The following is a 7,451-nucleotide window of genomic DNA, read 5'->3' as shown; positions in this document are numbered from 1 at the left end:
TTTTTTTTTTTTTTTTTTTTTGTCTCTTCTCTGTTTGTGAGATCCTCTCTGATCTCTTTTTTGATGTGTAACAAAACTGATCCTATATTAGAAGGAATCTATTCAGACGGCATAAAAAACCAAAATCAGAGTAATGCTTGCAATTTTTTTTTTTGTCATCTTTCTCATTCCAGCAATATTCATACTGAATTACGTAGGAAAGTAAAAACTGCAGTACTCAAATAGAAGGAGATAAAATCTCAAAATATAAAAAAAAAATCCAAAAGCACCCTTAAAAGTTCATCATCTACTCAAATACCAAAACATCTCTCCTTGGTTCACCTCCTTGGGCTCTACCCTTGCCTTTGTTAGACGACTTGTTGTTAGAACCACCAAATTGTTTGCCCGAGTTGAATGGCCTGCATACACACAATATTTATTAAACATCAATCATCACATTGACTGCATTTTCACACATATCATCTGAGCTATGAGAAAGATGCAAGAAAGAGACAACTCACTTCTCGTTGTTACCACCAAATGATTGACATCCAGACTTGGGGCTCTGGCTAGCATTCACAGGAGAGACTTTCCACCCTTTTTAGCTGGGTGCGGTGTGGCTGTAAGTCCTCCTTTCTTCTTCTCTTCTGTACCAATGTAACACAATATAGTTCTCTTTCATCAGAATACAATCATTCTGTTTATTCGTCATTATTCTACTCAGATTGACTAATTAAACCAACTAATAACTCTCAAAAACAAGACTCAAGATCTACAGAGACAAACATTTAACCTGTCTTCTGAGGAGTAGCTGCTGCCTGTTTTGCCTTCTTTCCCGAGACAGGTGTTTTGGATGCAGATTCATTTGGCCTCTTCTTGTTGATTGGCTCAGGCTTTTTAATAAAACGTATGAAACAATAAAGTGAGAAAAAGGACTACGTAGAAGAAAGGAGAGCAAATGTTAGATAGACAGTATATCTACCTTCTTGGGAGTCTCCTCCTACTCTTCATCCTCAGAGTCCTCTTCGTATCATCCGAGTCATCTTCATCAACATCCATCTACAAAAAAAAAAAAAAGATTACCATATAGTATCATCTAACTATGAATCTTCTCATTAATGTATGTATGCATATACTATCAGAGATAGAAAAACACAAATGATAGCCAGCTACAAACACTCACTCCTTTCTCAGAGTCATCATCGTTATCAAACTCGTCTTCCTCGTCAGATTCAGGCTTCACTTCTGCAGGCTTAGTCTTTGGCTTCGAATCAACCTTGACAACATTCTAAGCAGCAGCTCCACCATTTCCTGAAATGTTTTGAAGTAAAATAACATTGGAAATGAGATAACAATTTTTTTAAAGAAAGAAAACAAAGACAATAGTAGCATCCACAACCCATACCATTGGCAGGAACAGCAGCAGGAACCTTATCCTCTTCTGAGGAGTAGTAATCACCACCCTCGTATGTGGAAACACAATCTACAAAAATTAATAAATACAGAATTGATTAGACAAAAGGTAATATAATCAAAGACATCTAATAACACAACTATGAGAAGACTCTCTGCAGCCAGAAATACTAGTGAAATGAAACTTTATAACCGCCTTATCATAATTTAGTAATGTTATGGTAATTATATACAATATTAAATATCATTCTTATTTAATATCTTGAAACTATTTAAGAATAAAATTGTATTTTGTTTTAAAATTATAAAACAAATATTTTATTCTTGAATTACTGAAAAATTGTTAAAAATTACAATGTTATGGTAATTTTATACAACTAGACGCGGGTAAAATTAAAAAAAAAATTAAGAATAATTAAGTAGTAGTATATAATATATATGTTTTTAGATTTTATCTTGTAACATTTTAATATTGAATATTGTAGAAACTGAGGTTTCTCACAATGAATTTGTTTAGAAGGGAAACAAATTCAATAACAATCTCTTGAAGAATCTAGATCAAAGTAAGCAAGAAAAGAAGAAAAGAAATCTCTTGAGGAACAAGTTAGGTTTTGCTCAAGAACAAAGAAGAATTTAGGGTTTTGTATTAATGATTGGATGATCTTACAATGAGAGGATTACCCTCTATTTATAGGTATTTAAAGATCTACTCAATATACTCAAATATATCGAATATATTGAATATATTGACTTTCCTAACTACAGGCGAACTAATAAGGAAAGTCTTTCCTTTCTTGCTAGGTCAGCCGCAGGGCGAGCTGAAGTGCCAATTCGCCACTTCGTCCATGGGCTTCTTAACGGTATTGGGCTTTCAGGGATGAAGTCCAATCCTTGGTCGAATTCCTGGTTTAGGTAGTCGGTTCTTTAACGGGTCGTGATCGATATGTCGGGGGTGCTAATTCCCGTACCAACAATTAGTCCCCCCTCAGTTCGGTACATTCAGAAGTTAATTCGAATGACCGGACTTCAAGAGAGAATATTTGATTTGATCCGTAAAGAGATCCGAATCTAAACACTCCGGAATCGTCGCGCCGCTTCGCCCTCCTCTAGTCGGGTGACACGTGTCCGATACGTCGCATCCGTCAATTCGGAAGCTGAAGCGTCGCGTAGGTTATGGTAGGAAATTATGACCCCTCGTAGGTTTGCCACCCACTCCCGTCTATAAATACTTAGTGTCCGCCGAGTGTTTTCACTTTTCGCCGCTTCGTCAAAAAAAAGGTAATCACTTCGTTCTCTCTCTCTTTGCCTTTAATTACTTTGTTATTCGCCAGCTTTTCTACACTCTTCGGCGATCTGCGTTGTCATTCACCTCGGCCATGGTTTCCTCGTCGGCTACCACAAGTGAACCGTTGATCCGCAAGTGCTCCAGCAGGGAACCTCCGAACGTTGTCAGATCGGTCCGAGGCGATATGCCGAATAGACCAGAAGAGGCTGAATGCTCCTCAAGGCGCAGATCCAACGAGATCCCAATCCCTTCTCTGATTGACGAAGATGATCGCGAAGATCACGGAAATGCTACGCCAATTTCCGATCTCCCACCTGACAACTTGGGCGGCGAAACTGTCCGACTTGCGCCTGATAACGTCATGATCAATGACCTCTCACCTCTTCGAGACCACCGAGGTGACATCGGGGGCAAGGAGACGACCAGTACTACTAAGTCGGTTGGCGACCTGTTGAATTCGTGTGGCCTGTCCAATTCTGGTGTTCACATTATTATCCCCGGAGAGCACCAACGTCCGTGGAGTCCGCCTCTCGGGTACATTTGCTTGTACGAGGGATTTTTTTCCCAATGCCGGTTATTCTTCCCTCTTCCTAATTTGCTCACCCAATACGCCCATCGCCGCAAAATTTCGATATGTCAACTCACCCCAGGAAGTATCTGCAACTTCGTCGCCGCCCTCACACTCGCGGCCGAAGCTGAGGTGTTTCTCGAGGTCGAATGCTTCGAGCAGTTGACAAACTTCAAAAACAGCCAAGGTAGCAAATTATGGATGGTTAATGCGAAGCCAGCTCATAACTTCCTTCCGGGGGAAAAAGTCAGTAACTTCAAGAAGCTGAGAGCTCGCTACTTCTTTGTCCAAGTTGATGGCCGCTCTTTTGAAAATCCAAAATGCGGTCGCCGAAGAGTATGGAACGATTCGCCGGGTATCATCTCGTTCCTTATTCTGTTAAATCGGACAATATCGTGCTGACCTGATTTTGTATTTTCATATGTTTTGCAGATCGCCCTTATTCAGCTCGGAGGTTATCTTCCAGCTTCGAACGCATCAAGAGCGCTCTCCTCGGTGTAGCAGATCGCAGCTGGACTCAAATCTCACGGCGCCGCGTGGAAGCAGCGATGGGTAAAGCAAGAACTCAGTTTGCCAGTTTTGCAAGCTCACTGGGTCAAACTTCCGAGGTCCCACCAACCACAATTGTCGCCGCCGAGATGCTTCGATCCATGGATCGAAACGTAGAACCGACCGTCAACCCCGAGCCAGAGCAGATGGAGAATGAATTCATCGACATTGATGACGAGGGCGAGCTCCCAGCTGCCGACGAAGAAGATGAAAACGTGGATCCCAACGACTCATCTCTTCCTCCGCCGATTGAGCCGATCGTCTCAGTGCAGGTTGCCTCTGAACCAGATAACGGTTCAAAGAAGAAGAAGTCCAAGAAGGACAAAAACAAAGAGAAGGGTAAAGGAAAAGCCTCCGCCCAGGGAACAGGTCGGAAACGCTCTGCGGAAGAAGCCGGCCTTGAATCATACGACCGCTTCCGAGTTCATCGCACTGCTGGTCGAACTGACCAATTTTGCTACGACTATTTTGGCGAAACACCTCTTGTGTGCAACAAAGAAGCCGCTGCGGAGTTGTGCAGGCAACTTACGGTATCATCGGTCATGCTACCGCTGGTCGATAAGCTCGAATTCAAGGACCAGTACATTCTGGCCGCCCAATCTGCCCTTCAGGTTCGAATCTCATCGCCTCCCTTATTATTATTTTTTGAACTGCAAAACTTGATTCTCATTCTATCTTGTCTTGGAGTGCAGACCGCCGCCTATATGTCATCGCTTACTCTTATGTACGATAGGCGTGTCAAATCGATGGCCTCGGCAGAGGCCGATTTCGAGAAGATAAAGGAGTGTTTGGAGAACCTCCGAGAAGCAGATAGGACGAAGAACGAGAGGATCAAGGAGCTGAAAGGTCTTCTTGCAAGCAAAGAACAGGATTGCAAGAACCTGGAAAACAGGGTCGCCGAGCTGGAATCACAGGAACAAATTCTGGGGGAAGAGAAAAACGAGCTGAAAAGGCAGTTCGACGATCTTGGGGCGAAATTCGAGTCAGAGATGAGACGACTTCGCCTAGATCGCCAAGCCAAGGTCGAGGGCACCACGAAGAAAGCGCAGCGCCGTCTTGACAAGGTAAAGGATTATCTGCGTGACCAGGAGATGGCCCGTCCGAAAGAAGATGTTCTCAACAAAGCGAACGGATTCGGGCAGGTCATGGACTACCTTCTGAAGAATGGTGCATCCATCCCGGACAATCTTGTTGCCGAGATCAAGGAAAAGCGGGAGGTCGCCCAGACTGAAGTGGAAGCGCTAGATCTCGTAGAGTTCGAGGAAGGCGATCTCGACATGTCTCCAGATCAGCTCGGCTTCGGACTACTTCAATCCGGGGACGCGGCTCCAGACTCCTTTCCACATCCGCACGGCTCTAATGTCGGACTTTTCCAGGCCGGTCTGCCCGAAAACGTTCCCTAGGAGCATTTCCTGTTTTCCTTTTTTTTTTTTATATTGCCAGGTTTAAGACCTTGTGACATTTTTGCCCATTCTGCGGCCGATTTCTGCTTTTTGGAAATTTCCCTTTGGTGCTTTGCATGGAATATTGCCGTTTTGTTTTTTTTTTGTATCCTCCAGCGAAAATGGTAATTTGCCAATATCGAAATTGGAAATGTTTCGTCCTGAATTAGTATAAATATGATCGCTTCATGTTTGATTTTACCGTAACTCCGACGAGACAATCCGAAGATGCCGAGCTCTGTTGGCAGTACCGCGTCCTTGGTCGATGTTAAGGGCGACGTCCCGACGTTCTCAAACTCGGAAGCCATTGAGCGAGGGATGCCGCTCTATCCGCATATCCGAGCTCCCTGGATGTTAATGTTTCGTGTTAGTCCGGAGAAGAGGCTGGAACTAGAGACCTTTTTCTCCCGAATCAAAGAACGCCATTCCGAGTACCGCGGGCGATTAGCTGCAGCAGAGCAATCGCGAGACGAACTGCTTTTCAAACTCAAGCGCCTTGAATCTCACCCAAGGTTCTGGATCGAGAATGGTCTGGACAGGGTGGCGGACATGCCGCAGTGCTTGATCGATTACTGCCATGAGTGCTACCAGTCGGAGAACTCGACTCCCGACGAACCAAGTTTTTCTTTGAGCAGTGAGTTCATGCCTTCCAAGGTGAAGACGTTTTACGTGAGTAATCGCGCCAACAATATTGAGGCTGCTGCTGCTCATGCCTTCGTTCGCCAGGTAATAAACCCTAGCTTTGTCCGTGCGAAATTATTATGGCAACTATTTATTGACCGATGACCTTGTGCGTAGATCGAATCCGTGCATCGCGAACAATGCCACAAGCTGTATTACCACCGCATGAAGAAGAATGAAATCGATGATCATCTGGCGGCACTAGATGCTGAGATCAGCTCCTTAAGGGCGAAGAGAGGAAAAGCCGTTGCCCGTATGGATGAGGCCGAGCAGAAGATCAGGGCATTGGAGTCGCATCCTGCTGATTGGGAGAAAACGGGACTTCAACTCCTATGGCCCATGCCAAAGCGCCTTAAAGCTGATACAAGGAAGATTGCCGCCGGACTTGATCTTGACGGATGACATACTTTGGCGATCTGAGCTTTTATACGTAGTTTCTTAATTTTCTGTCGAATTTATCCTGTTCAGATAATTCAGCCTTACAATAAAGCTTCTTTTTTTTTTTTTTTTTTTAATTGGAAATTCAAATGAGGCGAGACGTCTCTCGGCTTACATTGAATAACCCTTTGTGGGGGTAGTTTACCCCAAACGTAAATGTATTTTGTGAACGAGGGGCGAGGTATGATGCCTCGGCTTACTCTCTGTGCCCCATTTCGGAAAACGGAAAAGCGAAATTTATAACTCTGGGTCCGGCTTACATTCGTCCGATCTGGGACTTACGAAACAATTCAAAAGAATTCTCTGAGTTTGGTTTTATCTCTCGTCAAGGAGTTTATCGAGACAATTCTGAAAGAATTCTCTGGGCCCGATGTGTCTCGCATTGGAGACTTAGAATCGAAACAATTCCAACGGAATTCTCTGGGTCCGATTAATCTCCCGCTGGAGAGTAGGTCGAGCACCTGGCCGAGATGTCGAGTAGTTCGATTCCGAACTGGGTAGACGTAGTAGTCTTTTTTTTATTTTATTTTATTTTATTTTATTTTATTTTATTTTTTTTCGGTCATTCCCGAGGCGTAACCGCTGCATTAAATACAGACGCGGTTTCACAATGCAAATTAATTGGTGGGAGAGTCTCGGGATGCAGCGCGCATCTTCCCACGATCTGATTGGTGCGAGATTTTCGGGACGCAGCATTTATNATCTGGCGGCACTAGATGCTGAGATCAGCTCCTTAAGGGCGAAGAGAGGAAAAGCCGTTGCCCGTATGGATGAGGCCGAGCAGAAGATCAGGGCATTGGAGTCGCATCCTGCTGATTGGGAGAAAACGGGACTTCAACTCCTATGGCCCATGCCAAAGCGCCTTAAAGCTGATACAAGGAAGATTGCCGCCGGACTTGATCTTGACGGATGACATACTTTGGCGATCTGAGCTTTTATACGTAGTTTCTTAATTTTCTGTCGAATTTATCCTGTTCAGATAATTCAGCCTTACAATAAAGCTTCTTTTTTTTTTTTTTTTTTTAATTGGAAATTCAAATGAGGCGAGACGTCTCTCGGCTTACATTGAATAACCCTTTGTGGGGGTAGTTTACCC

At 43.9% G+C, this 7,451-nt stretch overlaps 1 long non-coding RNA gene across 1 annotated transcript; it reads right to left on the bottom strand.

Annotated features, from left to right (window-relative positions):
• LOC104772455 lies at positions 506 to 1,399 on the bottom strand. Its single transcript, XR_002037110.1, has 5 exons — positions 1,385 to 1,399; positions 1,163 to 1,290; positions 962 to 1,038; positions 773 to 872; positions 506 to 626 (listed from the first exon to the last, which is right to left on the bottom strand). It is a non-coding gene; the product is annotated as an uncharacterized LOC104772455 (long non-coding RNA).

This window comes from Camelina sativa, chromosome 20 (genome assembly GCF_000633955.1).
Source record: "Camelina sativa cultivar DH55 chromosome 20, Cs, whole genome shotgun sequence".
Taxonomy (NCBI): Eukaryota; Viridiplantae; Streptophyta; class Magnoliopsida; order Brassicales; family Brassicaceae; genus Camelina; species Camelina sativa.
The sequence above is the reverse complement of the archived record's forward strand: the minus strand, read 5'-3'. Positions and strand labels throughout refer to the sequence as shown.